This window comes from Myotis brandtii, unplaced genomic scaffold (genome assembly GCF_000412655.1).
Source record: "Myotis brandtii unplaced genomic scaffold, ASM41265v1 scaffold49, whole genome shotgun sequence".
Lineage (NCBI taxonomy): Eukaryota > Metazoa > Chordata > Mammalia > Chiroptera > Vespertilionidae > Myotis > Myotis brandtii.
The window spans coordinates 6,673,352-6,697,686 of NW_005368707.1; the positions used below are offsets into that span (position 1 = coordinate 6,673,352).

General features: G+C 42.6%; 1 protein-coding gene and 1 pseudogene across 1 annotated transcript in view; one reads left to right on the plus strand and one right to left on the minus strand.

Moving 5' to 3' along the window:
• CCDC3 (coiled-coil domain containing 3) overlaps positions 1-24,335 on the minus strand; it is a gene marked incomplete at its 5' end in the record, with an annotated part of 122,468 nt that overhangs the window by 27,563 nt on the left and 70,570 nt on the right. The window lies entirely within an intron of this gene.
• On the plus strand, positions 4,577-4,972 carry LOC102238600 (annotated as a pseudogene).

Sequence of the window (24,335 nt, forward strand, 5' to 3'; positions counted from 1 at the left end):
ACAGGAAATGAGGCTTCTCGCAAGGCCGCATCACATGCTGATGGTCACGTTCTCCCTGAGACTATCCTGACCTGCTGCTGCCTCTCCAGTGTCCCCTCTCCATCACTGTCCTTCTCCCTCATTTCCTTCTTCCCGCAACGCCCTTCTCCACCGCCTCCTCACTCCAGCCTTCCATGGGAACCCAGAAAGTTTACATTATCCCAGGAAGTGGTGGAAACTAGGAGTCTGGTGCTGTGTCGTCTGGGCCCCAACATACTCCTGTTTCTCCCCCTTCCCTATGGCTGAGTCTGGCCGAAAATGCCCTCTTGGAGGTCACACTCCGTAGTATGGAGTGTATAGAAGGATGATCCCAAAAGCCGGTTTACAGCCTGGAAGGGGAGCCTGGCGTCTGGAAAACACGCTCAGTTCTGATACTCGCCAAAGGTTCAACAGACAAACGTGGGATGTTCTTTCCTGGCCTCCCCTTGGTGAGTGAGATAAGAAAGACACTCCCTTGACAGGTTTGAAGAATAAATCACTTATTTTTAAAAGTCAGTCAGGGGAAGGAGACCATCTGGAGGCTTTGAAAACCTCAGAACACAGGAAAGACACTGAGTAGACGAAATCAGACTGGAATGGCCTTCCACAGACGTCACTTGGCCCCCATCTGTAGCTATAATTTTCTATCAAGGAAGGAATCTCTGGGTGACGTCCCCTCCTTGGAGAGCACATGCCGGCACACGTGCATTATGTCATTTCTCTGCTCAGAAACCTCAACCAGAGCCCCAGGAGACAGGCCTCACTCCATTTCCGGATGTGACATCATTACTCTTTCACAAGCACTAACTTACAGGCACCCTGAACTAGTCTCACTGTTCCCTAAACAAACCCCAAGCAGCACTTCTGAGTCTTTGTCCCTGCACCTGGCATGTCGACCACCATCACCCCTTAAACAACACCCTTTCCAAGGCCAGTCTCTGATGCCACCTTCTCCAAACCTGCCCTGGGCCCCTTGACTGCATGGAACCCACCCGCTCTGGACTCCCATGGCGCCTGGGCCCTCCCTTTTTGCCTTTTATCTTGCAGAGGCAGGGATTAAGACCAATTATGTTATATTTTGTTACAAGGTACGTAGATGGGTTTGCCTTTGGGATACACATCCCGGTCATGTACATACTTGTCTTCACCTCTATGCTCGAAGATGAGCTCTCTGAAGGCCACATGTGTGTCTGCCCTCTGGTCTCCATCACTCGCCACCCTCTCTATGCCTGGAATGAGTGGGTACTCAATACGCCTTTGTCTGTTAAGCTTTACAAGTCAACACGCCTATTCTGAGCACACAGTCTGTGGACATAACCTCCTCTGCCATGTGTATCTTTGCAAACACTGATAAGGGTGCTTAAACTCAGCAATGCAAATACCCTTCAGGAGCAGCTGCCCTTTGCAGTGAAACCAGGGAGAGTGGAATGTCCTCCCTTTGAAAGACTGAAGAGACACTAGGTCTGGTGTGGGATTCATCTGTGAGCTCAGTGTTGTGCCTCCAAGGAGACTGCTTTCAGATGCTATAGAATTGTCACGGCCTCACTTTCTACTTTAAGCAGCTGGTATCGTTAGCTCTGGCTATGCAACCTACAAGTGAAGCTCTGAGTTTTTAGAACCTTTCCCACTCTCCCCAAAAAACTGTCAAGAAGCCATATTTCCAATTCTGTCTTTAAACACCTTGCCACACAGAGTGGCTTACGCCGCAAAAAGCATTGCACTGAAAGGCTGCAAAGACTTTAGAGCAGAAACAAGCTCATTAAATTCTTGGTATGTTTTAGGAAATCCTATGCCTGTGGGTTGAAGTAGAAATCCTAGAACGCCTTCCGAAGTGAAAATCTGTTGCCAAAACAGATTTTAAAACTGTGTTGCTATGGCAGCCAATCTGTCATGTTTCATTCAGCCTAAGAATATCTAGACCCTGATGATTCTGAGAATAGGCTAAGTGGAACAACCAGCTGTGATCTCCAGGGCCTGGGTAACCACTCCGTTTCCTGCTCTTAATGCACTGCTTTCTGTGGATCTCAAAATCCCTGACATCTGCCTCTGAATGTCATTATGGCTTTCAAACCGTTATGTCCTGTGTCTGTGTATATGTGTATGTGTGTGAGAATTCCCAAAGTATGTGTTCAACTTGGGTCTCAGGAGTGTGGGGGACTGTGAAGAAGAATGGAAGAGAATACAGTGAGAGTGGCTAGATCAGCCGTGGGCAAACTACGGCCCGCGGGCCGAATCCGGCCCATTTGAAATGAATAAAACTAAAAAAAAAAAAAAGACTGTACCCTTTTATGTAATGATGTTTACTTTGAATTTATATTAGTTCACACAAACACTCCATCCATGCTTTTGTTCCGGCCCTCCGGTCCATTTTAAGAACCCATTGTGGCCCTCGAGTCAAAAAGTTTGCCCACCCCTGGGCTAGATACTTTCAAGGAAGACTTGCAGTTCTGGAAAGTGAGAACCAGATGTGACAACAGAGAGCAGCCCTCAGGTAACACTGAGCACAGGTGTAGAGGATGGAGTTAGCCTGAAGCTCAGCTTCTAGGTGCTGAAGAAGAGGAAGCCACCCATCCTATCCAGGGAAATAGGCAGGTTTGGGAAGCACAGATGGTCTTAATGAAACACCTGGTCTCAGGAGATCCTAACTAAGAGCAACAAACCTAGGTCAGACCAGTGGGTCTCCATCCGGAAGCAGGTAGGTGGGAAAGGGACTCAGAGAGGGACTAGGAAGCAAAGCCTGCATAGATGCTTCGTGCTGCTGAGAAATCCAGCCAGTGGGAAGGCTATGAAGGTCTCCAAACTGGAGTGTACTGTTTGCCTCTTTGGCTTAAATTCAATAAGTAGTTTAACTGATTCTAGACAATAAATCATAAGATTTCCTTTTCCCTCTTTAAAATCCTTTGTGGCCCACTATTAATAAAGAATGTTTTCAAAATTCACCCCTGTTGAGTCACATGTTTCAAGATAACTATTGACAACCTCTCACCCAGTGAAGGCAAACCCTCAGCAACTCCTCACAAGTGGCCAGTCAGCCTCCCTGGCAAGATGTTCTGCCCATCCAACTCACTGTGATGTTTTGCTTTGTTTTTCCCATCACAAATACCTAATCCAAAGGTAAATATATCTATGTGCCTTACAACAAAATATAAATGGTTTCAACTCTTGCTTCTGGAATCACACCGAATAAAGTCATGCTGAGAGATTGTGCACAGCATCCTATCTTCTCTAACCCTTCTCTATCCCAGGGTAAACTTTTCAGCTCCCCAGATCATTTCTCACATTACATTTTTTCCAGACCCCTCATGGTCTGACCTCTCCAATCGTCATGGTCTAGAATCCTCCAACACATCCATCCTAACGTAGTTTCTAGAGCAGAGCGCTATACTTTAGGGTTGGTCTGACCAGGACTGTTAAAGCTCAAACCTTATGTGTGAGTCAAAAAGGAATAGGGAGAAGAGCTGGGAAGTCCTATAAGACCAGCTTTTACTAGGGTTGGACAGACCTCGCGAGGCCTTACTGGGCTGCAGAGAAAACTCTGCAGGTGTAATAGGGTATTTGAGATGCTAAGCCCAAGAGAGAGATTGGGCAGAAGCACAGGACAGCTGGGCACTTGGTGACTCACTTAGAGTGAGGACAGTGCTCCAGTCCTGAATGGGGACTAGAATACTGGGTAGGGTGGACACAGGTGGACAGTCAGGAGAAGAAACCCAAACAAGAACATCAATCCATGCTATGGACTAGGGAGCACAGGTGGAGTGCAGAGAGCTGTGAACTGGTGATAAGCTGGTCCCTACTCCATCCACAGGACTGTGTGCAATGGTAGTGATCATCAAATTCTAAACCTAACCCCTAGCTGGTTGGCTCAGTGGATAAAGTGTCGACCCACACACTGAAGGGTGGCAGGTTTGATTCTGGTCAAGGGCACATAGTTCGGTTGCAGGTTCGATCTCCAGCCCAGGTCCGGGCATGTGCGGGAGGCAACCAATCGATGTGTCTCTCTCACATTGATGTTTATCTTTCACTTTGTCTCTCCCCCTCCCTTCCTCTTTCTCTAAAAATCAATGGAAAAATATTCCCAGGTGAGGATTAACAACAAAAAATTCCGAGCCTAAGAAACTGCTGGAGCCATGTATTTAAAGCCATTGTATTTAAAAGCATTCATATGTTTCTCAAGTAGGCCAAGAATTGTGGCTGAATGAAACCTATGATTGACGGGCAACAGCAGTCTTCACTATGAGGTGCAGTGAAAGGCAGGCAGGCTGATATGATGCCCACTCTATAGAGCCTCATTCACGGAGCACTGGAATTGTGCTCTGCTCCAGGAACACGCTTCTCAAACAATGTGATATGAATGATGCTCCTGGAATTCTGCATCTACCCACAGGGAAAGAGACTACTTTCTTCACTGTGCATCCTCTCTTTCTATTAAGGTAGGAACAAAGGTTATATAACAGATAGAAGTAGAAAACAACAAATAGCAAGATGGTAGATTTAAACCCAACTGTTAAATATGAATGAACTAAACATTCATTAAAAAGATAGACATAAGTTTCCGCCACGGCAGCCATTGAGGAGCAGCAGCCATGGCTCTGCGCTACCCCATGGCCGTGGGCCTCAACAAGGGCCACAAGGTGACCAAGAACGTGAGCAAGCTGAGGCACAGCTGCTGCCGCGGGCGCCTTACCAAGCACACCAAGTTCGTTCGGGACATGATCCGAGAGGTGTGTGGCTTTGCCCCCTATGAGCGGCGCCATGGAGCTGCTCAAGGTCTCTAAGGACAAGAGGGCCCTGAAATTCATCAAGAAAAGGGTGGGGACGCACATTCGCGCCAAGAGGAAGAGAGAGGAGCTGAGCAATGTCCTTGCAGCCATGAGGAAGGCAGCACAGCCAAGAAACTGAGCCCCAGCCCCGCCCTGTCTGTGTAATAAAACCTGTTCAAAAAAAAAAAAAAAGATAGACATAAGAAAACTGAATATAAAACTAAGATCCAACTATATGCTATATACAAGAAATGAACTTTAAATACAGGCACAAACAGTTTGAAAGTAAAAGGATAGGAAAGATATATAGGTATATCATGGAAACACGCAGCATAAGAAAGTGGGTGTGGCTATATCGACAGTAGGGTAAGTAGACTTGAAGACATGAAGTATTACTCAAGAAAACAGAGGACATTTCACCAAGCCCCAGCTCAGTTGAAGACATTATAATCATAAATGTTTTCAGCACTGAAAACAAAAAAATACATGTAGTAAACTTAGGGAACATTTATTTAGCACTGTAGGCATTAGAAAGATAAATAAAACAGTCACTTTCCCCAAAGAAATTCCATCTTGTAAAGAAGAACAAGTATTATAGACATAGAAAAGTCTTTGACAAAATCCAACACCCATTCATGATAAAAACTCTCAGCAAAGTGGGAATAGAGGGATCATACTTCAACATAATAAAGGCCACATATGACAAACCCACAGCCAATATCATATTCAATGGGGAAAACCTAAAAGTGTTTCCCTTAAGATCAGGAACAAGACAAGGATGTCTGTTTTCACCACTCTTATTCAACATAGTACTGGAAGTGCTAGCCACAGCGATCAGACAAAAAGAAATAAAAGGCATCCAAATTGGAAAAGAGGAAGTAAAACTGTCATTATTTGCAGATGACATGATATTGTACTTAAAAAAAAACACCAAAACTGAAGACTCTACACAAAAACTGCTAGATTAAATATATGAATTCGGCAAAATGGCAGGATACAAAAATAACACCCAGAAATCAATAGCATTTTTATATATCAATAATGAACTTTCAGAAAAAGAAACTAAAAAAAAACAATCCCACTTACCATTGCAAAGAAAGAAATAAGATACCTGGGAATAAACTTAACCATGGAGGTAAAAGATCTGCACTCAGACAACTTTAGGACATTGGAAAAGGAAATAGAGGAAGATATAAACAAGTGGAAACATATGCCTTGTTCATGAATTGGAAGAATTAACATCATTAAAATGTCCATCCTACCCAAAGCAATCTACAGATTCAATGCAATCCCTATTAAAATACCAATGGAATTTTTCACAGAACTAGAATAAACATTCCAAAAATTTATATGGAACAAAAAAGACCCTGAATAGCCACAACAATCTTGAGAAAGAAGAACAAAGTTGGAGGGATCAAAATACTAGATATCAAACTATATTACACAGCCATTGTAATCAAAACAGCCTGATACTGGCACAAGAACAGGCATATAGACAAGTGGAACAGAACAGAAACCCCAGAAATCGACCCATGCCAATATGCTCAATTAATATTTGATTAAGGAGGTGAGAACATACAATGGAGTCAAGACAGTCTCTTCAATAAATGGTGTTGGGAAAATTAGACAGGTACATGCAAAAAAATGAAAGTAGGACACGAACTTAAACCACACACAAGAACAAACTCAAAAATAGAGAAGGGAATTAAATGTAAGTTGCAAAACCAAAAAATCCTAGAAGAAAACATAGGCAGTAAAATCTCAGACATCTCACTTAGCAGTATTTTCACCACTACATCTCCTAGGGCAGTGGTCGGCAAACTGCGGCCCCTTGAGTGTGGCTCTTCCACAAAATACCACGTGTTGGTGTGTACATACAGTGCGATTGAAACTTTGTGGCCACACTCAAGGGGCCAAAGAGCCACATGTGGCTCGCGAGCCGCAATTTGCTGACTACTGTCCTAGGGCAAGGGAAGCAAAGCAAAAAATTAACAAATGGGACTACATCAGACTAAAAAGCTTCTACACAGCAAAAGAAACCATCAACAAAATGAAAAGGGAACTTACTATGTGGGAAAACATAATCATAAATGATACATCTGATTAGGGGTCAATTTCCAAAATATACAAAGAACTCATACAACTCAACACTAGGAAGATAATCCATTTGAAGAATGGACAAAGAACCTGAATAGACACTTCTCCAAAGAGGACACACAGATGGCCAATAGACATGAAAAAATGCTTATCACTAATCAACAGAGAGATGCAAATTAAAACTACAATGAGGTTATTACCTCACACATGCCAGAATGACTATCATCAATAAATCAACAAACAAGTGCTGATAAGGAGAAAAGGAAACCTTAGTACACTGCTGGTGGGAATGCAGACTGGTGCAGCCACTGTGGAAAACAGTATGGAGTTTCCTCAAAAAATTAAAAATGGACTTGCCACTTGACCCAGTGATCCCACTTCTGGGAATATATCCTAAGAATCCTGAAACACCAATCAGAAAGAATATTTGCACCCCTATGTTCATAACAGTGTTATTTATAATAGCTAAGATCTGGAAACAGCCCAAGTGTCCATCAGTAATTGAGTGGATAAAAAAGCTGTGGTACATTTACACAATGGAATACTATGCAAAAAAGAAGGAACTCTTACCCTTTGAGACAACATGGAGGAACTCTTACCCTTTGAGACAGCATGGAGGAACTCTTACCCTTTGAGACAGCATGGAGGAATGTGGAAAGTATTATACTAAGCAAAATAAGCCAGTTAGAGAAAGACAGGTATCACATGGTCTCACTTACATGTAGAATCTAATGAACGAATAAACTGACAAATTATGTCCTGAGGTATGAATGCATGGAACAGAATAACAGATCTCAGGGGGGGGGGGGGATACAGGAAGAGATTAACCAAAGAACATATATGCAAATATGCATAATCCATGAATACAGACAATAGTATGGGAAAGGCCTGGGGTGGAGCAGGGGTTGGGTGGATGGCAGCAAAAAGGAGAAAATGAGAGACATCTATAATGCTGTCAACAACAATAAAAAATAAACCTTTACTAAGGAAAAAAAGAGAAGTATTTAAAGATTTTCATAGTACAGTATTAGCAGCAAAGAAAGATACTTCAACATCCTGGTCTTCATATCAGCTGATGGGATATTTCCCACCTGTTTTCCATGTTTACCCAGAAAAGAAATCTTTGAAAGATCCCTTTTTTATTATGGAAATTTCCAAACAAACATAAAATTAGTGAGATTAGTATAGTGAACCTCCATATACTCATCACCATCCACTTTCAACAGTTCCCAGCATTTTGCCTCTCTTGTTTCATCTAATCACTGGCCCTTCCCCAACTACTTTTTAGAAGAGTATTTTAGAGGGAATCCCAGATATCACATCATCTCACCTGTGAATACTTTCATAAGCTTCTCTAGCTGCAAGGTCACTTTAAAAAAGCATAACCACCATTCCTTTATCTCACTCAATAAAATTCATCATAATTCCTTAATATTAGTTAATACCCAGTATAATAATTGCCTCACAGATTATTTTTTAAATTTGATTTGTCCAAATAAGGCCCATATTTTGCCATTTGGTTGTTATAACTCCCAAATCTCTTTTATGGCATAATAATCTTTTTTCCTTACTTTTTAAGCCATTGATTTCTTAAAAGAAACAGGGTTATTTATACTACAAAATAACCAAAAAAGAGCTCTTTTCTGATATAAAAATCTCTTCCAGAGGTTATTATTACCACTACATAAAGAACAGTAATATGAAAGTTTGGAAGTGATTTCTCTAATACATACTCTGTTTCAAAACACTCCAAAGACATCTCATTGCCCAAAAAGATTGATAAACCTATTTAAGACAATTTGAACTCCATCTGAATCCAGGGACCCCATTAGAATCATCAGGAGCAAAGACTTATTTCAAGTCAACTTCAAGTGAAATTCAATCTCCACTTCAAAAGCACTAACAAGACACATAGGTTCTATCAATCTCATATGACAGGTACAATCCAGAAAAGTAACTAAAATGAAGAAAAGAGGGCCCCGAGGTCTGAAGGAAAAGAACGTTGCCAAGTCATAAGTAACTGTTTGTTTTCTTCTAACTTCAAGGCCTGCTGGGGCGCATGGGAGCCATCACGGAATGCAGGTGTGCACACCCAGGGCCACCGCGTGTTCAAACACAGCCAAGCAAATGAAATCACAATGCTGTTCAAATATGCTTAATACAAAATAATCAGAGCTTGAAGGAGGTGCTCATGAGAAGTGTGGCTCAAGGCACCTGAGGTGAGTCCGCCAGGGAACCATTTCCAACGCTTGCCTACAGCAAACCCAAACTTTGTTCTCTCTTAGAGAGCTTGGAAAGCCAAAATCTTAGTGCGGGGGGAGGAGGGAGTTAGAAAAACCCCAGGCACAGAGGAGAAGAATACAACAAAAGGAAAGAAAGAGAAAGTGTGACATGACTGCCTTTCCTCAGTAGTTTTTGCTCCGTTTCCCTCCAGTCCTTTTAGGAATGACCATACTTGACATCCTCAGTAGGACATATCAGTGAGTTAAAATGAACCAATTCCAGTTTTTCATTTGCTATCTGTTTTCCTGCTCTTTTCCAGGACTGCACTTGGCCACCACAAAGAAACAGACACACAGATCAATGGAACAGAATAGAGAGCCAAGCTATAAAACTACATGTACTGTATATAGACAGATAATTTTCAACAAAGGAGCCAGAAACATACAATGGAGTAAAGATAATCTCTTCAATAAGAAAAATGGAAAGCTACATACAAATAAATGAAACTGGATTACAGTTTGTTCCCATGTACAAAAATTAACTCAAAATGGATCACAGACCTAAATATAATACCCAAAACAATCTATACTAATAAAAGGGTAATATGCTAATTAGGGTGGACGTCTTCCAGACATCCTTCTGGACAAAGCCACAGCGGCTGCAAGGGCCGAAGCTCAGGCAGCCATGGGCGGCTGCGAAGGGCCGAGGCTCAGGCCGGCAGTGGCAGCAGCAGCAGCGAGGTAATGGGGGTGGTGCCTTCCCCTGATTCACCAGGTCACCTCCCACAGAGGGAGACCAGACTGTGGCTTAGGCTGGAAACCGAGGCAGAGGCGGTTAGGGGCGATCAGGCCAGCAGGGGAGCAAGTTAGGGTAGATCAGGCTGGCAGGGGGGCAAGTTAGGGTTGATCAGGCCAGCAGGCAGAGGCAGTTAGGGGTGATCAGGCAGCCAGGCAGAGGCAGTTAGGAGCCAGCAGTCCCGGATTGGCGAGAGAGATGTCCGAAACCAGCAGTCGGACGTCCCCCAAGGGGTCCCAGATTGGAGAGGGTGCAGACCGGGCTGAGGGACCCCCCTCCCGTGCACAAATTTCATGCACTGGGCTTCTAATAAAGAGCTAACATGCTAATTAGACCAAACAGCAGAACGACCATCCAGACCTTCCGGATGAAGCTGGGGCTGCAAGGGCCAAGGCAGCTGGGGCTGCAAGGGCCGAGGCAGCCGGAGCTGTGAGGGCCAAGCCCCTTGCACAAATTTCATGCATCGGGCCTCTAGTAAGTTACATAAAAGAAAATATAGGTACTTTTGGGAACCATGCCAGAGACACCAAATAGCCAAAGCTAATTAGAGCACAGAGGCTTTGCTATTAGTATGCCAGACTGCCAAGGCCACTCTGAACATGGGAATCTTAACCAGAAATGTCCAAAGACTACACAGCTGCAAGGCCACAGCAATCTCATGGTATGCTGTGCCCTTCTATAACCAAATGATTAACATCATTGTGGCAACTACCCTCCTTTGTCTTAGTAGTATTAAAAGTATTTAACTAAGGCTAGAGAGCTCAGAAGAAGCTGAGAGCTGGTACTGCTATAATGTAAGGCTAAGAGCTCATAGAAAGCTCAGATATAGCTACCATGTTAACCAGCCAGTGTGCTGGGAGAGAAGTTGGGAGATAAGTTACTATGTGAGGCTCCAGAGACCAGCCAGTGTGCTGGGCAGAGGAGTGTGCTGGAGAAGCTGAGGTAGGCACAGAGGATGTAGCTACTATGTAAGGCTGGAGAGGTCGGAGAAGCTGCTGAGGCAGACAATTCAGGTGCCACTACTATGTGAGGCAGTGAGCCTAGGGGGCAGCATGCGGCTGCTTAGATAACAACTGTGGGTACAGAGACTGCTACTACTGTGTGGGAAAGATATGTATTTACCAGCCGGTGTATGGTTACCTATATGGGATTGCTGTGAAGGACTATTTTGTCTGATGGCAATATGGCCACCGGCTTCTGCAATAAAGACTCATTCTTATACACCCACAACTTCTCACGGCGTCTCCGTCTAAGACGTGGCGTCCAAGAAGGTCCAGCCCTAGACTGAGGGGCTCAGACCCAACAGTTAGTACAGTGGGCAGGATTTGAGAAGGAGCTTGTCCTGGTACTTGGTATAGTCGAGGAGAATTTAGAAGAATATAAGGACTCAGAGCAACTCAGAGCAACAGTGCTCTTGCTGTCTCTGACAGTAACAAACTTATGAACCTGGGTCATAGAGAACATTTTATGAACTTGACCCCAAACGCAAGGAAAGTAAAGGCAAAAATAAATGAATGGGACTATATCAAACTAAAAAGCTTCTGTACAACGAAAGAAACTGACAACAAAACAAACAGGCAACCAACCAGATGGGAGATGATATTTGCAAACAGTAGTTCTGACAAAGGTTTAATTTCCAAATATATAAAGAACTTGTAAAACTCAACACCAAACAAATAAGCCAATCAAAAAGTGGGCAGAGGACCTGAAAATACCTCTCCCAAGAAGACATACGAACAGCCAATAGATATATAAAAAGATGTTCAACTTCACTGACAATTAGGGAAATACAAATCAAAACTACAATGAGATACTACCTCACACCTGTCAGAGTGGCCATTATCAACAAGACAAGCAATAACAAGTGTTGGAGAGGTTGTGGAAAAAAGGGAACCCCCCCATTCACTGCTGTGAGATTGCAGCCTGAAACAACCACTATGGAAAGCATTCTGGCAATTCCTCAAAAAATTAAGAATAGAGCTACCATATGACCCAGCAATCCCATGTATTTGAAAAGATATATGCACCCCTATGTTCACTGCAGCATTATTCACTGTGGCCAAGACATGGAAACAACCAAAGTGTCCCTCAATAGAGGGCTGGATCTAGAAGGTGTGGCACATATACACAATGGAATACTACTCAGCCATAAGAAAGGATGGAATAGCGCCATTTGCAACAACATGGATGGACCTTGAGAACATTATGCTAAGTGAAATAAGTCATTCAGAAAAAGCTAAGAACCATAAGATTTCACTCATATGTGGGATATAAAACTGAAACTCATGAACACGAACAGCAGTGTGGTGGTTGCCAGAGGGAAGAGGGTGTGGGGAGAAGGGAGTCCTAATATATGGTGACAGGATATTTGACTTTGGGTGGTGGGCATATGGTGCAATATACATATCTTATAACATAGAAACCCATACATGAAACCTATATGTTCATGTTGGCCAATGTCATCCCAATCAATTTAATAAGAAAATTTTAAAAAGAACAAGTTGAAAAACAAAAAGAACTTGCCTCTTCAATAAGAGAGGTTGAATAATCTCAGTAACCTCCCTCTGGAATTCCTGTTTGGGGTACATAATTTATACCGACAGCTGAGTCTTAACATTCACCCAAGTCACCTGATCTGCTTCCCTGCAGGAGGCATTCTGCACAGGAGCCCTGGAGCAGTGCAGTGGGAAGTATCCAGGTATTCTGTTCTCTGACCATCACTTCATCGCTGGAGCAACAATTGTGTAGTTCAGTCATCCCCTAACATAGCTGGCTCTGATGTAACAAAGCTCTTATTCCAATGAAGACATTCCAACATCCAAAGTGAGGGGACAGTTAGGGTTCTATCACACGCAGCTTCTTTGACACACACCCAAAAGAAAACAAGAACAGTTCTGCAGCCACCGGGCTGACCTTAATGAGTGTGATGGGTAATCTTCTGTGTCAACTTGACTGGGCTAAGCGATACCCAGATTACTGGTAAAACATTTCTGCGTGCGTCTGTGAGGGTATTTCTAGAAAAGATCAGCATTTGAATCAGCAGACTGACTAAAGATCTACCCTCACAACTGTGGGCAAGCCTCATCCAATCCTTTGAGAGAACATAGAACAAAAAGATGAAGGAAGGGCAAGTTCTCACTCTCTGCTGGAGCTGGGACACCCACCTTCTCCTACCCTCAGACATCAGCTCTTCTGGTTCTTGGCCTTCAGACTCAGACCAGGACTTACACATTGGTCCCCTCAATTCTCAGACCTTCAGGCTCAGATCCAACTTACACTATCACCTCCCCGGTCCTCAGGCCTTTGGGTTGGGACTGAACTACACCACCAGCTTTCCTCCAGCTTGCAGACAGCAGATTGTAGACTTTCTTTAGAAATATAGACATTTTTAGAAATACAAAATTTAGAACTATTTCTATTTCTGTTTCTCTGGAGAACCTATATAGAGAACCCAGACTGATACAGCAAGGATCCAGGCCAACTGGGACCATCCAACTAAAGAATGACTCTAAAGTTCAATGTTGCCTAAACAGGACCCCTGCCCAACTCTGAGTTTTATTTTTGTACCCTGTCATGTTAGACCAGTGATGGCGAACCTATGACACGCATGAACTCATTTTTTTGGTTGATTTTTCTTTGTTAAATGGCATTTAAATATATAAATAAATATCAAAAAATAAATGTTTGTTTTACTATGGTTGCAAATATCAAAAAATTTCTATATGTGACACGGCACCAGAGTTAAGTTAGGGTTTTTCAAAATGCTGACACGCCGAGCTCAAAAGGTTCGCCATCACTGTGTTAGACAAAATACCGAACCTGCCTCTGCCTAAACTTGAGGTCACTGATGAGTTGGGAGAGCTGTGAGGTGCTCTGATGAATGACTTCCACAGAAACATAGCTGCGAGGAGGATGTGAGACAGCTGCCTCAGCTTTAGTGGCTCTATCATTTTCTATCATTTTCCCTTGAGACCTGAGTCCTGGCATTGATGGATGACACCTACATGCCCAATGCTGGTTAGTGTCCATGGGATTTAAGCCTACTCTGCCACTCTCTGCCACAGATTTTCTCTATCACTGTCAACCACATGACATTCAACACCACAGTGACCCACAAAGACCCCCTCGCCTTTCCTGGCACCACAGTACTGATTTTTACCCCTTCTCCATTGGTCCATAACACAAACATGCCTCAAGACTGACCCCATTCAGACAATCCGACACCATTTGATGCTGAGCTGGTAACCCTTACCTCTTGAAGCTGTTCCTTTATATTTAAAATAGGAGTAATGATGCCCGTCTGATAGACTTGGGGGGATGTCAAACGTGAAAATGTATGTGGAAGGTCTTTGAAAACTGTAAAATGCTGTACAAAAGCAAGCTAAATAAAGTGGGAAGGAGTCAGGCTATATTCTGCAGGACACAATCAGAGAAAAAGCTAGACAGGGAAATGATTTTCTGTCTTTGATCTGGCCCCTGAAATTTCTTTTTGTAATGAGTAGATGAGAGATGGAGAGTATTAGAAAGCAGTCTTCGAATATAAATGGGAAAGCAATAATGTTTAATAGTTATGTTCATTTTCAAATAAAACTACTGTGCACATACCTATATTATAATGGGAGATGCTAACTCGGGAGCAAGTTGTGAGGATGACTTTGTAGTTTCCATAATTGCACAGTGAGAACCAAATTCCAAATGGCATCAAGCTCAGGCTCCAGGAAGAACTTCAGCCAAATCGTCTGCATCAAATAGCCTCTCATCCTTTGAAAAAGGCTTTCCAGGAGAAGTGTTTGTCAAGTTCCTCTACGAAATGGTTTAACATGTTTCAGCTTCTTTCCTATTCAGTGATAATAGGTCACCTATTTGCAGTGTGCACTCGAAAGCTTATATGTCACAATAGCCATTTGCTGACATTTACAGAGGAGTATAATCAGATATTATTCTGAGGGAAAGCATTAGGAGAGTTCCCCTTCATTTGTAAATATTTCTCTGCATTGTTAGTAATAGGACAATATGGCATTACGAGGGTGGGATGTCATTTTGATGTGGGCAGAATAGTGAACAATAGTGATGTGGCTGCTGCTCCTGGGTGAACAGCTGAAACCATGTCCTAGAGCAGTGATGGCGAACCTTTTGAGCTCGGCATGTCAGCATTTTGAAAAACCCTAACTTAACTCTGATGCCGTGTCACATATAGAAATTTTTTGATATTTGCAACCATAGTAAAACAAAGACTTATATTTTTGATATTTATTTTATACTAGGGGCCCGGTGCACAAAAATTTGTGCACTCGGGGGTCCCTCAGCCCAGCCTGTGCCCTCTCGCAGTCTGGGACCCCTCAGGGGATGTCCACCTGCTGGCTTAGGCCTGCTCCCCGGGGGATTGTGCCTAAGCTGGCAGTGATACATCCCTTGGGGGATGTCCACTTGTCAGCGGGCCGAAGCTGCAGTTGAACATCCATAGCGCTGCTGAGGAGGCAGGAAAGGCTCCAACCATCGCCGCTATGATGCCGTCAGCCTGGCTTGTGGCTGAGCAGAGCTCCCACTGTGGGAGCACACTGACCAACAGGGGGCAGCTTCTGCATTGAGCATCTGCCCCCTGGTGGTCAGTGTGTGTCATAGTGACCAGTCATTCCCAGTTATTTGGTTCATTAAATTCCACATATGAGTGTAATACTTTCAACAATAAATATTTTTTAAAAGAATATTAAACAAAAAAATAAAATAAAAAAGAGAAAGAAAAATGAAAAAATAAATGCATATATATAAATAAAATAATAAATAAAATTTGGTATAGATATATATATATTTTTTTAAAGAAAACTTTTCCATGTGCAACAACATGGATGAATCTGGAAGACATTAATGCTAAGTAAAATAAGGCAGTCACAGAAGTACAAATACTGCATAATTCCACTTACATGAGATGTAAAATACTCAAACTCTAGGGACGGATTAGGGAGAAATTAGTTGTTCAATGGGCATAAAGTTAGTTACATTGGATAAATAAGCTCTAGAAATCCATGTACAGCATTGTGTCTATAGTTAACAATACAGTGCTGTGCACTTACAATTGTTAAGAGGGAAGTACGTGTGTTAAGTGTTCCTATCACACACACAAAAGCAGGGAGGCATAAGATGTCTTTGGAGGCGATGGATATGTTTATTACTTTGAGAGTGGTGATGGTATCACAGGTGTATGAATATGTTCAAACATCAAAACACATACATTAAATATGTATAAATTTTTATATACTACGTATACCTCGAAGAAGGTTAAAATAAGATGCTATCTAGGAACACAGAATAAAGACAGGAAGAAAAAATAATGAAATAATTTATAGAAACTGGAGTAATAAAAATGTGGGAAGAAAACATTATCCTATCTAATAAAAGACAAAAAGGGTAATTAACCATACCTCCGCTATGCTTCCCATTGGCTAATCAGGGTGATATGCAAATTAACTGCCAAGAAAGATGGTGGTTAACCGCCAACAAAGGTGAAGGTTAATTTGCATACGTAGGCACAATGATGGGAGGCGAAAGGGGAAGGACGGTGATTGGAAACCCAGGCGGCAGGCAAGAGCCAAGAGGCAGGGCAAAATCGGCCCCCAGGGCCGCCTTTGCCCTGCCCCCCGGCTCTTAGCTCCCCCCTGGGTTTCCGATCACTGTCAGTGGCAAGGGGCTTCTTCCGTGCTTTCCCTTTCGCCTCCCTGCATTGTGCCTACATATGCAAATTAACCGCCACCTTTGTTGGCGGTTAACCGCCATCTTGGCTGGTGATTAATTTGCATATCTCGATAATTAGCCAATGGGAAGGGTAGCGGTCGTACGCTAATTACCATGTTTCTCTTTTATTAGATTAGATATCTAAAAGCCATTTAACAAAGAAAAATCAACCAAAAAAATGAGTTCGTGTGTCACCTCTGACACGCGTGTCATAGGTTTGCCATCACTGTCCTAGAGCAATGGTTCTCATATGGGGGCCACTTTACCCCCAGGGAACAACTGACATGGTTTGGAAGCATTTTGTTTGACATGACTTAGGGTATATGCTACTGCCATCAGTGGACAGAGGTCAGGGATGCTGCGATACAGCCCACAATGCACAGGACAGCCCCCCACAAGGAATTTCCCATCCCCAAATGTCCACGGTGCTGATGTTGAGCAAGTCCGTTTGAGGAGATCAGGAGCACAAAGCCAGGTGGGCTCTTTAGAGTGAAGCCTCAGTGAGAACTTCAATGACACAAGTCTGTCCTAGGCTCTGGTCCAAATCACACTCTATGCAGTGAGAGGCACATAGTGATTGATTTAAAGCCCTGGCAAGTATAATGTATTCACAAACCTTTATGAATAATTAGTTTCTAACTAATTATTTACTAGATAAGGTGAAATGGGGAAAAATCAGAAATTCTATACCATCCATATATCAAGAATTAGGTCCTACGTGTGTGTTTCCTCTATGCAGGGGTTCTTAACCTGGGGTCCCCACCACCCAAAGAGCTGTGAGTAGAATTTAGGGACTATGTGGATTTGGGTGGGAATATATTACATATTTATTTTCACTCATTTCTAACTGAAAAATAGCATTTCCCTCTGTTATGCATATGATCAACATGTGACAGCAGTATTAGCAGTCCCTGATATTTATCGCCAGTGAGATATTACAGATATCTTCATCTCATATTATATCTTAACATATTACTTATGCTCACCATTATTTTGAAATTATAACAGGTATTAGATCTGCTGATAGTTCTTATTTTATACTGTAAAGTGTTAATAGAGTATATTTTTATATCACAAATTTTTTATATTCTGATAACCTATTTAAATATAATTGGTTTCCCTTGTAGGTTCTTATTCATTTAAAAATATTATTGTACAAGGTGGTCCATAAGCTTCACCAGACTGTCAAAGAGCTTTATGGCACAGAAACAGTTAAAAATCCCTATTGGGTGGGGATGGGGCGTGACTCAGAATAAGCCCATTCGTAGCTTGTCATAGTGGCTAAGGGAATATATATATGATCTTGTAGAAAGCACATTCACTGGCCTGGCTCAAGTGGAAGGTCCACCTGGTCCCCTTGGACAATGGCTACTACCTAGGACCTTGACCAACACAGAGGCCCATACAACTTTATACCAGGGCCCTACATGGAAATTTGAAGGCAAACATTCTGTCTCAGTCATCACCAAAAATGTTGGCTCCTTCAATGTCCCATCTTTGCCCTACTCTCATTCCAAATTCCTCTATGTTCTTATGCCTCTGATATAGGCTCCCCAAATCTCCCTCCCAAATTCCTAGAATTCTACAGTATAGAAAATAAATCCCCAAACATCTTCAATTCACATGGAGAATTCTCCTTCCATCTGCCTACTTAGCTGAAACTTAGCTCTTACCCAAGAGCACAGCTTCCCAGTCCTGTAAGCTTCAGGAGTGGGAAGAAGGGTTAGCATTTTCCTCCCCCAACAATAGCATTTCCACACTATTTCTCCTCCACTAGCATACAATAATCCTGGAGCTATGGGGCTCATGTCATCTAATTACATCACCATCTCCACCTCTTCATTTTGCCATTGACTAGCCTTCTAATCACCAGCCTACACATGTGAATGCTTTTTGCCCCAGCACAGTTTTCTCTCCCTACACTCCTGCCATTATTCCAAATGTGGCATCAGTAATTACATGGATAATGCATCCACCAGTCTTGCCTCCAGTGAGCTTTACCCTCACCCGGCTTTAGCTACTTTCTCCTATGGACATCTCCAATACTGGGTTATCATTTGGAACCACTTCACCTCTAATGTTCTGCATCCCATTCTGACCACAATGTCCTAAAGGCAATATGGTACAGTGTGGAAAGCTTAAGCTTTAATGCCAGACTGCCTGGGTTCAAATCCCAGCTCTTCCCTGCCCTAGTGGGAGACCTTGGGCAAGGGGAGACCTTGGACAAGTTATTCAACCTTTCCATGCTAATAAAATGTGAATAGCCCTAGCTGGTTTGGCTCAGTGGATAGAGCATTGGCCTGTGGACAAAAGGGTCCCAGGTTCAATTCCAATCAAGGCCACACGCCCAAGTTTTGGGGTCGATACCCAGTAAGGGGCTTGCAGGAGGCAACTAATCAATAATTCTCTCTCATCATTGATGTTTCTATCTCTCCCTCTCCCTTCCTTTCTGAAGTCAATAAAAATATTTTTTTTCAAAAAATGTGAATAACTTGCCCAGCTGGTGTGAGTCAGTGGTTGAGTATCAACCTATGAACCAGGAGGCCACAGTTCAATTCCCAGTCAAAGCACATGCCTGGGTTGCAAGCTCCATCCTCATTAAGAGGCATGCAGGAGGCAGCTGAACAATGAGTCTCCTTCATCATTGATGTTTGTATTCCTCTCTCCCTCTCCCATCTTCTCTCTGAAATCAATAAAAATGTATTTTTAAAATATGAATAACAATAGTCCTTTCTCATAAGATTACTATAAGAATTAAGTGAGTTAATGTGTGCAAAGAATCTAGAATAATGCATGGCTTACACACAGAGCTATTTAAGTACTGACTTCCATTACAATCCTTCCAGTTTCTCATGTCCTCACTTCCTTTGTTGATCCTTAACCACCTTAAGTTTCTAATCTCCCGAACCTCTGGTTTCTCTGAAAGTATCCATTTATTTCTCTATTCACCTCTTTCCTTACCCAGCCACTCTGTCTCCCATGGTTGCTTAATAAATGTTTATTTAATGGATGAGAAAAGTAATGATTTGTAACTTCAACTATGTTCTCATTCATCCCTTAATGTCCCTGCCCTCTTGACTTTTCAATAAATACACTCCATGATACACCAGCCACAGATCTAAGCAATAGTCTATATACTCTTCTCCTACCCTTGAGATTATTCCCACTACAAATTCAGCATCTCCAACTTCAACTCTGCTGTGTCATTCCTTTATGTGTCCCAAGTCAACTTTCTTTCTATTCCTTGCAACAGCGACTCCTAGCTTTAAACACTCTCCTCAAATCCTCTCTTTTCCTTAATCTCTCTTTTCACTCCTGGCAGACAACTGTTTCCTACTATATATAGAGAAGTAAAGGCTTCCACACATGCACAGAGAGAGAAGGACTCCAACTTTCCTCCCCATTCCTTAAGTGTATCTGTGTCCTCTAATCTCCCTGTTCCAATAGGAAAGAGGTCCTTCTGAGTAAGGTAAGTTCCTACCCCAGGGCTTAACTGTCCAGCTCATCTGACCAGTAGTATTTTTAAGCTGCATGAGAAGGAAGCTTTATATTTTATAATGAAAATTTGTTTGTAAAAAATGTTAAAAGTAGATCAATTCTACCCAGCTATCAGCTGACCTCTAAGAATAAATTAGACACTCTGGAAAGATCAGTCTCTCTTCCACAGAAGCTATGCAGAAAAATTATTGCATGACAGCAGAGTTTCTGGACAAATCATAATAATTCCCTAAGAGGATGATGAAATAAAAGCCTGGTCAATCCTATTAAGAGTGACAAAAGAATAACTTTATACAGCCAATCCTATCTAATAATAGACAAACATGGTAATTGACCATACCTTTGCTACGCCTCCCATGGGCTAATCAGTGTGATATGCAAATTAACTGCCAACAAAGATGGCAGCTAATTTGCATACTGCAGGCAAGGCGTGACAGTGCCATTCTGCCTGCCCTGCCACCATCTGGGCCTGCTATTTGCGACCTGGGGTGGTGGGGCAGGACAGCGCCATCCCACCTGCCCTGCCACCATCCAGGCCTGCTATCTGTGACCCGGGGCGGCAGGCATCCGTGTGCGACCCAACCTGGGGCGGCCAGGCAGGGCAGTAGCGATCTGCTGGCCTGCCCAGCCGCCATCCCGGTGTCCCGTGTGCGACCCGACCCGGGGCGGCGCCCCAACCCCCAGATCAGCCCTATCGTGTGTGTGACCCAGGGAGGCAGGGCAGGCACCGAGGGATCAGGCCTGCCCTCTGCCACCCAGGAACGGGGCTAAGCCAGCAGGTGGTTATCTCCCGAGGCGTCCCAGACTGTGAGAGGGCACAAGTGGGGCTGAGGGACACCCCTCCACCCCTTCCCCCACCAGTGCACAAATTTTTGTGCACTGGTCCTCTAGTGATTTAATAAAAACATTAACTAATTGGCTGATCCTAAGAATTTCCTTAGCACATAGATTGCTAGATACTAGCACAGTTCATCAAAGAAGGTTGGAAGCCTTGAACAATAAGATAAACCTTGCCAGGGTGGATTAATGCCCATTCCAGAGCCTCCACTATCTCTGATTTTACTTTTGAGTTAAAACCTCAGACATAAATGTCTGAACACGTTGATTTTTCTGACAACAGGACCCTGCTGGCAGATGTTTTACATGGAAAAGGAAATAGCTCAAAATACATCATATTATTTCAGTTACAGAAGCAATGATGCAAAAAGAAAAATAAGGCATCTGGAAAAAGAGTAATTGAATGGTTTTATTCCCTAAACCAAGCCCAAGTTTACTATTTCTCCTGGGAATGAGATTGTATAGTTGGAAAATGTGATGGGGAGATAATGGTTGCATTTCAAATACATGATTGGTACTTAGGAGACCACAATAAAATGGTCTGCAAGGACTTCAAAATCACATGACCCTTTGAGAGTTACACTAATAAAACCCCAAAATGGATGAGCTTAGATATCTCCAGAAGTCACTTTAGGGTCAGAGTATTTCCCTAGTCAAAGGGGAAAAAGCAGTGTGAGGCTTTTGGTATAGCAAAAATAACAGATGGTCTGGGGTCAGACTCATCTGAGTTTGAATACTACTCAACCATCAACTAGTTGCATTACTGTCCAATCACTTCACCTCTTAGATCCTTGATGTATAATCCCATTTACTTCCTATATTGGTGGTGAGGGTTAAGCTAAGTAAGACTATGAGTCAAGTGTACATAAGAGGTAGACAATTTACCCCTCTCCCTTGTCTCCTGGCACTAAATCAAAATATGGCAGAATTGAAGGATAAAGAGACAATCGTCTAACCTTTGGCATTACCAGTTCTGAAGAAAGATGTGATCAACAACAGGGAACAGCTGATGGAATTCTACAAAGGGGAATCTGTGAACATGACAGGGTTTATCTAACGTTGTCCAGTGGGAGGACAGGGAGATGCTGCATTTAGGAAGCACTGGTCTCTGATCCCTGAGTAGGAATTATTCATCTCTGACCCCTGTTGTTTTGTGAGTGGGCTTCAGATAATGAATGAACGTATAGGGCGTATAGAAATTTATTTTTCTGAGAGAGGGTTCATTGTATACACCAGATTCCCAAAGATATCTGTGAGCAAACACTTAGTAAAAGCAGGATCAAACATCTATAAAGCTAGTTAAAAGGTTAAAAGGCAAAAGGAGGAAGATCATATGTAATTACATCAGTAGATTAAGGGACACAAAAACACACACACAAAAGAAATAAAAAATAATGACAACAATATAAACATGACAGAGTTGAGCAAAAAACCATAGTGATTTTAGAATGTGTTTGAACTTAACCATCAACTTAAAATAGAATGCCATAAACATAGCTTGGTATATATGAAGCACATAATAACCACAAACCAAAAATTTGCAAGTGATATACAAGAAATAAAGAGAAAGGAAGCCAAACACAACATTATAGAAAGTAATCAAAATTAACAAGAGAACAGAGCAAGAGAATAAGAAAGGAACATAGAAGAGACAACCAAGATGGCGGCATAGGTAAACACCTGAATTTGCTGCCATGCACAACCACAACTAAAAGACAAAACGAATATCATCCAGAACCACGGGAAGGCTGGCTGAGTGGAAATTCTACAATTAGAAGGAAAGAGAAAAGCACATTGAGTCCAATAGGAGGTGCAGAGGTATGGGAGTGTGGAGGTATGGAGGCGTGCACAAAAGGGGCTGGCAGCTGGGTGCGCTGTTGTCTTTTTCAATCAGGAGGGAGATACAAGCTCCTGACTGATCTGAACTCCAGTTCCGGGCGAGACTCAGGGAACCCAGACTCATACGGAGAGAAACTGAACTGTCTGGCATCAGGCCGGAATGTGAGGGTGGCTTTCTCGTAGAGGTGCTTACAGCGGTCATTGTTCCTGCATGGGGCCATGGGACACAGACCCCAGGACCTCTCTGAGGCAGAGCAGACTGGCAGCCATTACGGTTTGCTCCGCCCTGGTGATTCCCTGAGACCGGGCCCCACCCAATTTACAACCCCACCCAAGCTGCAAACAGAGGCTTTTGCATATGAATGGCCTGGCCTTTCTCCGCCTAAAAACCTGGGCAGACTCAGTGAGCACCAAAGCCCCACTGAAGCAAGTCCTGACCCATAAGGGTGTCTCCAGCAAAGAAGTTCTCCCATTGTAGACACAACTGGTCCTCACAGCCAGTTGGCCTGGAGGTCAATTCCTCCCAGTGATATCAATAGCAATCAAGGCTTGACTACAACAAGACTGTGCACACAGCCCACAAAGGGGTGCACCAAGAGTGTCCACCTCAGGTAATTAGGGAGGCTGAGCTACTGGGCCCTATAGGAAACCTAGAACACAAAGCCACTCTATCAACACAGGAAAGCAGCCAAAATGCGGAGACAAAGAAACAGGACACAAATGACAGAAATGGAGGAAAGCAAACTACTGGATATAGAGTTCAAAACCACGGTTATAAGGTTACTCAAAAATCTTCTAGAAACCTCCAAGAAATATAGTGAGACCCTCAAGGATATGAAAAAGGATTTGGTGTTCGAACGACCCTTTCACAGGGGTCGCCTAAGACCATCCTGCATATCAGATATTTACATTACGATTCATAACAGTAGCAACATTACAGTTATGAAGTAGCAACGAAAATAATTTTATGGTTGGGTCACAACATGAGGAACTGTATTTAAAGGGCCAGAAGGTTGAGAACCACTGATCTATGTAGTACATTTGTAAAAATATTTAACGTGAAACTAATCTGGGGGAAACAGTCCAGCAATTCCAGATTGTGAGACTTCTACAAGACAACTTGCTGGTAATCTTCAAAATTATCAGTGTCTTAAAAGACCCAAGAATACAAAGGACTCCTCTAAATTAAAATAGACTAGAAAGTCATGAACCTTGATTAAATCCTAGCTTGAAAAAAACAAACAAACACACTATTTTAAAGGGCATTTGGAGAACAATTTTAAAATTTTGAATAGATAATATATGTGTCAATTTAAGTTTCTGGAGTGAGATAATATTGTGGTTATCTATCAGAATGTCCTCATTCATAGAAAATATCTATAACATACTATCAAGATTTAGCAAAAAGTGAAGATAAGTAGGTAGGTAGATAGACAAAAACTGAGCAAGCAAATGTCACAAAAGTTAATGATAGGTGAATCTATGTGAGGGTATACAGGTGCTCATTGTACTATTTTTTTTTTTTTAACTTTTTGTAGA